Genomic DNA, 12401 nt, shown 5'->3' on the forward strand with positions numbered 1-12401 from the left:
TTCTAGGTTGAAGCATTCCTTTGCAGGAACACTTTTTTTTTTTTTTAAAGAGAGTGAGAGAGGAGAGAGATTAAGAGAGAGAGAGAGAGAGAGAATTTTTAATATTTATTTTTTAGTTCTCAGCGGACACAACATCTTTGTTGGTATGTGGTGCTGAGGATCGAACCCGGGCCGCACGCATGCGCTAGGGCTTGAGCCACATCCCCAGCCCCTACAGGAACACTTTGAATATTTAGGTTTCACTTTGTTTTCCCCTATAGGGATAGAGGCAGTTGGAACTCTAAATCAAACACGGTTTGTGCTAGCTGCTTGAAACTTGACACTCAATTAGTTGTCAATGTGCTCTCTATGCTTTGTTCCCTGTTGAAACAGCCCTAACAGAGTCAAGGAAAAAACACTTGGCATTTGAAAACATTTGCCAAGCTTCCACAGAACACATTTTCTGAGTTTCCTCAGATCCCAAAAGGACACCCAGGGTGGATTTCCACCACCCCCCTTCTAGTGGGGAGGCGCCTCTAACCTGGGTGGTGAGGGAGCTGGGATCCCACCACTGCACCTAGGTTGGAGGGCAATCCCCCCCCTCTAGGGGTGAGGCAACTCTAACATAGGTGTCTGGGGGAGCTCCCATGGCCCCTCTAACTTGGGTGTCAGGGGGAGTCTGAATCCCACCATGGTACCCAGATGGAAGGTACTTTACCCTCTTGGGGGGAGGCGCCTCTAACCTGGGTTTCGCGGGAAGCTGGGATCCCACCACGGCACCCAGGGTAGAGGGCATGGACCCCCTCTAAGGGGGAGTCGACTCTAACTTGGGTGTCAGGGGGAGCTCGGATCCCATCATGGCACCCAGGATGGAGGACACGCCCCCCTTCTAGGGGGGAAGCACCTCTAACCTGGGTGTCTGCAGGAGCTCCCTTGGCCCTTCTAACCTGGGTGTCAGGGGAGTCCATATCCCACCATGGCACCAAGGTGGAGGGCACTTTCCCCTCTAGTGGGGAGTCCCCTCTAACCTGGGTGTCGGGGGAGCTTCCAAAGCCCCTCCAACCTGGCTTTAGGGGGGAGCTCAGATCCCAATAAGGCACCCAGGCTGGAGGGAACGCCCTTCCTCTAGAGTGGAGATGGCTCTAACCTGGGAGTCAGGGGGAGGCTGGATCCCAAAACGGCACTCAGGGTGGAGGGCAATCCCCCCTCTAGGGGGGAGGTCCCTGTAACCTGGGTGTTGGTGGGAGCCCAGATCCCCCCACGGCACCCAGATGGAGAGGACTCCCCCTGTAGGGGGCAAGCGCCTCTAACCTGGGTGTCGGGGGGAGCTCAGATACCACCACGGCCCCCAGGGTGAAGGGCATGTCCCCCCACACCCAGGTTAGAGGCGCCTCCCCCCGTTGTGGGGGGAGGCGCCTCTAAACTGGGTGTGGGGGGAGCTCGGATCCCACCATGACCCCCAGGGTGAAGGGCATGTCCCCCCCGCCCCAGGGTGGATGCCTCCTCTAACCTGGGTGTCAGGGGGAGATAGGATACCACCTGGCGTCCAGGGTGGAGGGCACTCCCCTTTCCAGGGGGGAGGCCCCTCTAACCTGGGTGTCCGTGAGAGCTCAGAACCCACCATGGCACCCAGGGTGGAGGGCACTCCCTCTCTAGGGGGGAGGCCCCCTCTAACCTGGGTGTCGGGAGGAGCTTGGATCCCACCACGGCACCTAGGTTGGAGGGCATGCCAACCCTCTAGGGGGGACACACCTCTAACCTGGGTGTCTGGGGGCCTCAGGTACCAGCCCTGTGCCAAGGGTGGAGGGAAAGCCCCACCTCTAGGGGGGAGACCCCCTCTAACCTGGGTGTCAGTGGGAGCTCTATACCACCAAGGAGCCCAGGGTGGAGGGCATGACCCCCTCTACGGGGGAGGCCCCTTCTAACCTGGGTGTCCGGGGGAGCTCGGATCCCACCAGGGCTCCCAGAGTGGAGGGCACACCCCCCCCCGCTAGGGGGAACTCCCCTCTAACCTGGGTGTCTGAGGGGAGCTCCATGGCCCCTCTAACCTGGGTGTTGGGGGAAGCCCAGATCCCACTATGGCACCCAGGGTGGAGGGCACTTCCTCTCTTTGGGGGAGGCCCTCTCTAACCTGGGTGTCGGGAGAAGCTCGTATCCTACCAGGGCACCTAGGTTGGAAAGCATGCCAACCCTCTAGGGGGGAGGCCCCCCTCTAACCTGGGTGTCAGTGGGAGCTCGTATACCACCAAGGAGCTCAGGGTGGAGGGCAAGCCCCCCCTCTGGGGGGAGGCCCCTTCTAACCTGGGTGTCAGGGAGAGCTCAGATCTCACCATGGCACCCAGGGTGGAGGGCACGCCCCCCCCTCTAAGGAGGAGGCGCCTCTAACTTGGTTTTCAGGTGGAGCTCAGATCCCAACAGGGCCCCCAGGTTGGAGAGCATTCACCTCTAACCTGAATGTCGTGGGGGGAGCCCAGATCCACCACGGCACACAGGGTGGGGAGCATGCCTGCCCTCTATGGGGGAGGTACCTCCAACCTGGGTTTTGGGCGGAGCTCGGATCCCACCACAGAACCTGGGCTGGAGGGCACTCCCCCCTCTAGAGAGGAGGCCCCTCTAACCTGGGTGTCGGGGGGAGCTCCCATGTCCCCTCTAACCTGGGTGTCGGGGGAAGCCCGGATCCCACCATGGCACCCAGTGTGGAGGACACTTTACCCTCTAGGGTGAAGGCCCCTCTAACTCTGGTGTCAGGGACAGGTCAGAACCCACCAGGGCACCCAGGATGCAGGCCCGCCCTCCTCTAGGAGTGAGGCGCCTCTAACCTGGGTGTTGGGGGAGCTGGGATCCTACCACAGCAACCAGGTGGAGGGTACCACCCCCCCCCCCCGGGGAGGCGCCTCTAACCTGGTTTTCTGATGGAGCTCGGATCCCACCACAGCACCCAGGTTGGAGGGTACGCCCCCCTCTAAGGGTGAGGCACCTGTAACCTGGGTGTCTCGGGGAACTCCCATGGACCCTCTAACCTGGGTGTGGGGGAAAGCCCAGATCCCACCATGGCACCCAGGTGTAGGGCACTCCCCCCTCTAGGGAGGAGGAGCCTCTAACCTGGGTGTCCTGGGAAACTGGGATCCGACCACGGCACCCTGTGTGGAGGGCATGCCCCTCCTCTAATGGGGAGGCACCTCTAACCTGGGTATCTGCTGGAGCTCCCATGGCCCCTCTAACCTGGATGTCCGGGGGAGCCCCATCCCACCATGGCACCCAGGGTGGAAGGCACTTTCCCCTCTCGGGGGAAGCCCCTGTAACCTGGGTGTTGGGTTGAGCTCCCACAGCCCCCAGGGCAGAGGGCCCTCCCCACTCTAGAGGTAAGTCCCTCTGACCTGGGTGTCAGGGGGGAGCTCCCAGGGCCTCCAGGGCAGAGGGTACTCCCCCTTCTAGGGGGGAGGCCCCCATAACCTGGGTGATGGGGGAAGCTCCCACAGCCCCCAGGGCAGTGGGAACTCCCCACTCTAGCAGGGAGGCCCCTCTAACCTGGGTGTCAGGGGGCGCTCCCACGGCCCCCAGGGCAAAGGGCAATCCCCTCTCTAGCGAGGAGGCCTCTCTAACCTGGGTGTAGGGGAGAGCTCCCATGGCCCCCAGGGTAGAGGGCAGTCCCACCTCCAAGGGAGAGGCCCCTCTAACCTGGGTGTCCGGGGGAGCTCCCACGGCCCCCAGAGCAGAGGGCACTGCCTCCTCTAGGGGGCACGGACCTCTAATTTGGGTGTCGGGGGACCTCCCACGGGTCCCAGGGCAGAGTGCACAGGTCCCTCTAAGCTGGGTGTTGGGGGGAGCTCCCAAGGCCCCCAGGCAGAGGGCACATGTTAGGGTCTGTAAACAAGTCAGGATGGCACCTGGCATTTTGCCAGAGGGAGTGGTTTGTGAAGAAATGGCCAGGGAGCCATTAAGTGTGGAGATTCCTTATTGGTTGACTGCTGTATCTAGTTTATGTTAATTAAGATAAGCTGTGTGGAATGTATATATACCCCTCCTGTCCTACAATAAATGGCTCCCACTCCTGCTGTATCGATCTACACAAGTTGTTCGTCACCCCCTGGTTATTTTGCTGCAGCCGGACTGCAGCAGGCACAGGCCCCTCTAAGCTGGGTGTCGGGGGGAACTCCCGCGGCCCCCAGGGCAGAGAGCACTCCCTCCTCAATGGGAGAGGCCCCTCTAACCTGGGTGTCAAGAAAGATCCCACGGCCCCCAGGGCAGAAGGCACTCCCCTTTCTAGGGGGGAGGCCCCTCTAACCTGGGTGTCTAAGGGAGCTCAAACAGCAGTCCCCCCTCTACGGGGAGGCCCCTCGAACCTGGGAATTGGGGGGGAGCTCCCACGGCTCCCAAGGCAGAGAACACTCCCTAAGGGGAAGTCCCTCTAAACTGGGTGTTGGTTACCTCCAACGGACCCCAGGGTAGAAGGCACAGGCCCCTCTAACCTGGGTGTTGGGGAGAGCTCCCAAGGCCACCAGGGCAGAGGGCACAGGCCCCTCTAACCTGGATCTAGGGGAGAGCTCATAGGGCCCCCAGGGCAGAGGGCACAGGCCCCTCTAACCTGGGTGTTGCGGGGAAGCTCCCAAGGCCCCCAGGGCAGAGGGCACAGGCCCCTCTAACCTGAGTGTCAAGGGGAGTTCCCACAGCTCCCAGGTCAGAGGCACTGCCCCTCTAAGGGGGAGGCTCCTCTAACCTGGGTTTTGGGGCAGCTCCAACAGCCCCAAGGTCAAAGGGCACTCCCCCCTCTAGGGGGGAAGGCCCCTTGAACCTGGGTGTCCAGGGAAGCTCCCACGGCCCCTAGGTCAAAGGGCACTCTCCTTCTAGGGGGTAGGCCCCAGTAACCTGGGTGTCTGGGGTAGCTCAGGTACCACAATGGCTGCAGGTCAGAAGGCAATACCCCCTCTATGGGAGAGGCTCCTCTCTCCTGGGTGTGGGGGAAAGCTCAGATATCACCACGGCCCCCTGGGCAGAGGGCACTCCCCCCTGTCTGGTTGGGAGGCCCCCCTATCCTGGGTGTCAGGGGGGAGCTCGGATACCACCACTGCCCCCAGGGCAGAGGGCACTCCACACTCTAGCGGGACGCCCCTTTCTCCTGGGTGTCTGAAGGAGCTCGGATCACCACAGCCCCCAGGGCAGAGGACACTACCCCTTTTAGGGGGAGGCCCCTCTAACCCTGGTGTCGGGGGGAGTTCCCACGGCTCCTAGGGCAGAGGGCACTCCCCATTCTAGGGTGGAGGCCCTGTAACCTGGTTGTTGGGGGAGCTCCCACGGCCAGGGCAGAGGGCAGAGGGCACAGGCCCCTCTAACTTGGATGTCACGGGGAGCACCAACATCCCCCATGGCAGAGGGCACAGGACCCTCTATCCTGGGTGTCGGGGGGAGTTGCCTCGGCCCTGAGAGCAGAGGGCACAAGCCCCTCAAACTTGGGTGTAGGGGGTAGCTCCCATGGTCCCCAGGTTCAAGGGGCCCCTCCCATAGAGGGGGGAGTGCCCTCTGCCCTGGGGCCCTGGTTGGTATCTGAGCTCCCCACGCCACCTAGGTCAGAGGGGCCTGTGCCCTTGGCCCCGTGTGCCATGGGAGCTCCCCCAGAAAAACTAGGTTTGAGGGCCTGTGCCCTCTGCCCTGGGGGCTGTGGGAGCTCACCACCATACCCAGATTCAAGTGGCCTCCTCCCTAGAAGGGAGGTGGCCCTCTGCCCTGGTGGCCCTCCGAGCTCCCCCCGACACCCAGGTTAGAGGGGCCTGTGCCCTATGGCCTGGGGGCCGAGGGAGATTCCCCCGACAGCCAGGTTAGAGGGGCCTGTGCCCTGTGCTCAGGGGGCTGGGGGAGCTCCTCCCAACTCCCAGGTTAGAGGGCATGTGTTCTCTGCCCTGGGGGCCGTGGGAGCTCCCCACTACATCCCGCTCTAGGGAGAGGCCCCTCTAACCTGGGTGACAGGTGAGCTCCCGAGTCCCTCAAGGCAGAGGGCGCAAACCCCTCTAACCTGGGTGTCAGAGGGACCTCCCACGGCCTTCAGGGAAGAGGGCGCAGGCCCCTCTATCCAGGGTGTCCGGGGAGCTCCCATGGCCCTGAGGGCAGAGGGCATGGGCCCCTCTAACATGGGTGTCAGGGGAAGCTTGCACGGCCCCCAGGACACAAGGCACAGGCCCCTGTAACCTGGGTGTCGTGGGGAGCTCCCACAGCCCCAAGAGCAGAGGGCACAAGCCCCTCTAACCTGGGTGTTGAGGGAGGCTCCCATGGCCCACAGGGCAGAGAGCACAGGCCCCTCTAACCTGGGTGTTGGTGGTTTCTCCAAGGGCTCCCAGGGCAGAGGGTCACCCCACTTCTAGGGGGTAGGCCCCTCGAACCTGGATGTCGAGGGGAGCTCCACGTCACCCAGGGCAGATGGCAGAGGACCCTCTAACTTGGGTGTTGGGGGGAGCTCCCACGGCCCCCAGTACAGAGGGCACAAGCCCCTCTAACCTGTGTGTCAGGGAGAGCTCCCAAGACCCCCAGGGCAGATGGCAGAGGACCCTCTAACTTGGGTGTCAGGGCGAGCTCCCATGGCCCTTAGGGCAGAGAACACATGCCCCTCTAACCTGGGAGTTGGGAAGAGCTCCCCTGGCCCCCTGAGTTAGAGGGGCCTGTGCCCCTCTAACTTAGGTGTCGCAGAAGCTCCCCGGCCTGAGAGTAGAGGGCACAGGCCCCTCTAACCTCGGTGTGGGGGGAGCTCCCACGGCCCCCAGGGCAGAGGGCACAGGCCCCTCAAACCTGGGTTTTCTTGGGCAGCCACCACAGCCCCCTGGGCAGAGGGCACAAGCCCTCCCTCTAACCTGGCTGTCTGGGGAACTCCCTCGGCCCACAGGGCATAGGGCACAGGCCCCTCTAACCTGGGTGTCAGGGGAGCTCGGAAGGCCACCAGGGCAGAGGGCCACCCCCCTTCTAGGGAGGAGGCCATTGGAACCTGGATGTCTGGGGAGCTCCCACAGCCCCCAGGGCAGAGGGCACAGGCCCCTCAAACCTGGGTTTTCCGGGGGAGCTCCCATGGCCCCCAGGGCCAGGGCACAGGCCCCTCCGACCTGGGTGGCGTGGGGAGCTCAGATACCAACCAGGTGCCCAGGGCAGAGGGAACTCACACTCTAGAGGGGAGACCCCTCAAACCTGGGTGTCGGGGGAGCTCCCATAGCACCCAGGGCAGAGAGCACAGGCTCCTCTAACTTAGCTGTCAGGGGGAGCTCCCAAGGCACCCAGGTCAGAGAGCACATGCCCCTCGAACCTGGATTTCAGGAGGAGCTACCACAGCCCCCAGGGCAGAGGGCACAAGTCATCTCTAACCTGGGTATCCGGGTGGAGCTCCCAGGGCCCCCAGGGCAGAGGGCAATCCCCTACCTAGGGGAGAGGCCCCTTGAACCTGGGTGTCGTGGGGAGCAGGGATACCACCCCAGGCCCAAGGGCAGAGGGCACTCCCCCTTCTATGGGGGAGGCCCCTTGAACCCAGGGGTCCAAAAATTCTCCCTTGGCCCCCAGGGCAGAGGGCACTCCCCGCTCTAGGGGGAGGCCCCTCTAAACTGGGTGTCAGGGGGAGCTCCCAGGGCCCCAAGGGCAGTGGGCACAGGCCCCTCTAACCTGTGTCCGGGGGAACTCCCACGGCCCCCAGGGCAGAGGGCACAGGCCCCTCTAACCTGGGTGTTGATTGAGCTCCCAAGATGCCCAGGGCCGAGGGCACAGCCCCTCTAACCTGGGTGTCAAGGGGAGCTCCCATGGCCCTCAGGGCAGATGGCACAGTCCCCTCTAACTTAGGTGTTGGGAGGAGCTTCCACAGCCCTCAGAGCAAAGGGAACAGGCCCCTCTAACTTAGGTGTCGCAGAAGCTCCCCGGCCTGAGAGTAGAGGGCACAGGCCCCTCTAACCTCGGTGTGGGGGGAGCTCCCACGGCCCCCAGGGCAGAGGGCACAGGCCCCTCAAACCTGGGTTTTCTTGGGCAGCCACCACAGCCCCCTGGGCAGAGGGCACAAGCCCCTCTAACCTGGGTGTATGGGGGAGCTTCCAAGGCCTCCAGGGCAGGGCACAGGCCTCTCTAACCTGCGTGTGTGTGTGTGTGTGTGGGGGGAGCTCCCACAGCCCCCAGGGCAGAGGGCATATGCTCCTCTAACCTGGGTGTCAGGGGGAGCTCTCACGGCCCCCAGGGCAGAGGTCGCAGGCCCCTCTAAACTGGGTGTCTGGGGGAGCTCCCTGGGTCCTCAGTGCAGAGGGCATAAACCCCTCTAACCTGGATGCCTGGGGGGGCTCCCTCAGCCCTCAGATGAGAGTGCACAGGCCCCTCTAACCTGGGTGTCCTGGGGAGCTCTCAGGATCCCAAGGGCAGAGGGCACCGGCCCCTCTAACCTGGATGTTGGGAGGGATCTCCCCCGGCCCCCTGGGCAGAGGGCAATGGCCCCTCTAACTTGGGTGTCGAGGAAGCTCCCAGAGCCCCCAGGGCAGAGGGGACCCCCCTCTGGGGTGGAGGCCCTGGAACCTGGGTGTATGGGGGAGCTCCCATGGCCCCCAGGGCCGAGGGCACAGGACCTTATAACCTGGGTGTTGGGGGGAAGCTCCAAGGGCCCCCAGGGCAGAGGGCTCTTTCCCCTCTAAGGGGGAGGCCCCTTGAACCTCAGTGTTGGAAGGGAGCTCCCCGCTATATGGGGGAGGCTCCTTAACCTGGGTGTCGGGGAGAGCTCCCACGGACCCAAGGGCAGAGGGCACAGGCCTCTCTGACCTGGGTATCCGGGGAGCTCCCGTGATCCCCAGGGCATAGGGCACAGGATCCTATAAACTGGGTGTTTGGGGGGAGCTCCAAGGGACCCCAGGGCAGAGGGCTCTTTCCCCTCTATGTGGGAGGCCCCTTGAACCTTGGTGTCAAAAGGAGCTCCTACGGCCCCAAGACAGAGGGCACTCCCATGGTAGATGGCAATCCCCCTAGGGTGGAGACCTTCGAATTGGGTGTTGGGGAGAGCTCAGATACCACCCTGGCCCCCAGGGCACAGGGCACTCCCCCTTCTCCCAGGGAGGCCCCTCTAACCTGGGTGTCAGAGGGAGTTACCTCGGGCCCCAGGGCAGAGGGTACAGGCGCCTCTAACCTGGGTGACCGGGGGAACTCCCATGGCCCCCAGGGCAGAGGGCACAGGCCCCTCTAACCTGGGTGTCCCGGGGAGCTCCCAGGGCCCCCAGGGCAGAGGGCACCCTCCTCTAGGGCATTTTCCCCTTGAACCTGGGTGTGGGGGAGCTCCCACAGCCCCCAGGACAGAGGGCACAGGCTCCTCTAATCTGGGTGTGGGGGGGGAGCTCGGATACCACCTCGGCCCATTAGCGGGGAGGCCCCTAGAACCTGGGTGTCTTGGGGAGCTTGGATACCACCCCAGGCCCCAAGGCAGAGGGCACTCCCCTCTCTAGGGGGGAGGCCCCTTGAACTTGGGTGTCGGGGGAAGCTCACGCACCCTCTAGTGCAGAGGGTACTCCCCGCCCTAGGGGGAAGCCTCCTGTAAACTGGGTGTTGGGGTGAGCTCCCAAGGCCTCCGGGGCAGAGGGCACAGGCTCCTCTAACCTGGGTGTCCTGGTGCTCTCACGGCCCCAAGGGCAGAGGGCACAGACCCCTCCGACCTGGGTGTAGGGGGAGCTCCCATGATCCCCAGGGCATAGGGCACTGGCCCCTCTAACCTGGATGTCTGGGGGATCTCCCCCGGCCCCCTAGGCAGAGGGCACAGACCCCTCAAACCTGGGTGTCAGGGGTCTCCCGCGGCCCCCAGGGTAGAGGGCACTCCGTGCTCTAGGGGGAAGGCCACTCACTCTAACTTGGGTGTCGGGGGGAGCTCGGATTCCACCACTGCCCCCAGGTTAGAAGGAACTCCCCCCTCTAGGGGGGAGGCCCCTCTAACCTGGGTGTTGGAGGTGCTGGCAGAGCATCTTGGTCCCCAGGGCAGAGGGCACTCCTTCCTCTAGAGGGGAGGCCCCTCAAACCAAGGTGTTGGGGGGACCTCACATACCATCACAGCCCCCTGGGTAGAGAGCACTCCCCCCTGTATGGGGGAGGCCACTGGAACCTGGGTTTTGGGGGGAACACGCATACCAAAACGGCCCCCAGGGCAGAGGGCATTCACCCCTCTAGGGGGAGGCCCCTGTAACCTGGGTGTTGAGGGGAGTTTGCTTACCACTATGGCTCCCAGGGCAGAGGGCACTCCCCCATCTAGGGTGGAGGCCCCTCGAACCTGGGTGTCTGGGAAAGCTCAGAAACCACAATGGCACCCAGTGCAGAGGGCACACACCTTCTAGGGGTGAGGCCCAGCGAACATGGTTGTGGGGGGAGCTCGCATAACACCTTGGCTCCCAAGGCAGAGGGCACTCCCCCATCAAGGGGTGAGACCCCTTGTACCTGGGTGTCAGGGGAACTCGGATACCACCCCCACCCCCAGGGTAAAGGGCACTCCCCCCTCTATGGGGGAGGCCCCTCTTACCTGGGTTTCCGGGAGAGCTTGCATACCACCACAGCCCAGAGGGCAGATGGCACTCCCCCCTCTAAGGGGGAGGCCCCTCGAACCATGGAGTTGGTGGGAGTTCTCATACCATCACAGCCCCCCGGGGAGAGGGCACAACCTGTCTAGGGGGGAGGGCCCTCAAACCTGGGTTTCGGGGAGAGCATGCATACTACCACGGCCCCCAGGGCAGAGGGCATTCCCCCCTCGAACTGGGAGGCTCCTGTAATCTGGGTGTTGGGGGGGAGATCACAAAACACGATGGTCCCCAGGAAACAGGGCAATCCCCCCTCTAGGGGTGAGGCCTCTCGAACCTGGGTGTCAGGAGGAGCTCAGATACCACACCGGTCCCCAGGGTAGAGGGCATTCCCCCTTCTAAGGGGGATGCCCCTCCAACCTGGGTGTCGGGGGAAGCTCGGATACCACCCTGGCCCCTAGGGCTGAGGGCACTCCCCCTCTAGGGGGGAGGCCTCTTGAACCTGGGTTTCGGTGGGTGCTCGGATACCACCCCAGCCCCTATGGCAGAGGGCACTCCCACCTCTGGGGGGAGGCCTAGAACCTGGGTGTTGGGGGGAGATCCCATGGCCCCAGTGCAGAGGGCACTCCCCCCTCTAGGGGGAGGCCCCTCAAAGCTGGGTGTGTGGGGAGCTTCCATGGCCCCAAGGGCATAGGGCACAGGCCCCTCTAATCTGGGTGTCGGGGGGAGCTCACAAGGCCCCCAGGGCAGAGGGTACTCCCTTCTCTAGGGGGAGGCCCCTCAAACCCGGGTGTTGGGGGGAGCTTGCAAACCACAACAGCCCCCAGGGTAGAGGGCAATCCCGGCTCTAGGGAGGCAGCCACTGGAACCTGGTTGTTTGGGGAGCTCCCATACAACCACCGCCCCCAGGGTAGAGGGCATTCCCCCCTCTAAGGGGGAGGCCCCTCTAACCTGGGTGTAGGGGGGAACTCCTGTGGCCCCCAGGGCAATGGGCACAGGCCCCTCTAACCTGGGTGTCGGGAGGGAACTCCCACTTCCCCCAGGGCAGAGGGCACTCCCCCCTCTAGGGCGGGAGGCCCCTCGAACCTGGGTGTTGGGGGCAGCTCCCACGGCCCCCAGGGCAGAGGGCATTTAGGATTAAGTGTAGTTTTAAAGCTAGGATTAGGGCTATTTTTTGTGTTCGGTTTAGGGCTAGAATTAGTGCTAGGGCTAATGTCAGATCTAGGGTTACAGTTAGGGATAGTTTTAGGTTTAGGTTTACTTCTAGGTCTACTTTAAGGTTTAGGTTTAGGGAAAGGTTCAAGTTTAGAGCTAGGGGTATTGTTAGGGTCAGGTTCAGGTTTCAGGTTGGGATTAGATTAAGTTTTAGGGTTAGGGCTCAAATTAGCATTAAAGTGAGAACTATGGCTAGGTTAATGGATAGGGTTAGGTTTAGCGTTCAGTTTAGCTTTAGGGTCATGGATATGGTTAGGGTTTTCGATAGGTTTAGGGTCAAACCTAGGGTTAGCATTAGGGTTATGATTATTGTTAGGGTAATTTATAAGGTTAGAATTAGGTTTAGGGTTAGGGTTATGATTAGGTTAAGTACTAGACTTAGGGTTAGGGTCAGATTAGGGCTAGGGTTAGGGTTAGGATTAAGTTTATGGTACAGTTTTGCGTTTGAGCTAGGGTTAGTGCTAGTGCTAGCGTTAGGTTAGGGTTTGGTCTAGGGTTATGGTTATGGTTATGGTTAGTGTTAAGCTTAGTGTTAGGGTTATGGCTAGGGTTGTCATTAGGATTAGGGGAATTTAAAGGGTTAGATGTCAGTTTAGAGTTAAGTTTAGGTTTATGGTTAGGGTTAGGTTTAGGATAAGGGTTAGGGTTTGAGCTAGGGCTAGAGTTAGGTTTAGGTTTATGGTTAGTTCTAGAGTTAGGTTTATGTTTAGGGTTAGGGTAGGT

Source organism: Urocitellus parryii, chromosome 5, assembly GCF_045843805.1.
Source record: "Urocitellus parryii isolate mUroPar1 chromosome 5, mUroPar1.hap1, whole genome shotgun sequence".
Taxonomy (NCBI): Eukaryota; Metazoa; Chordata; class Mammalia; order Rodentia; family Sciuridae; genus Urocitellus; species Urocitellus parryii.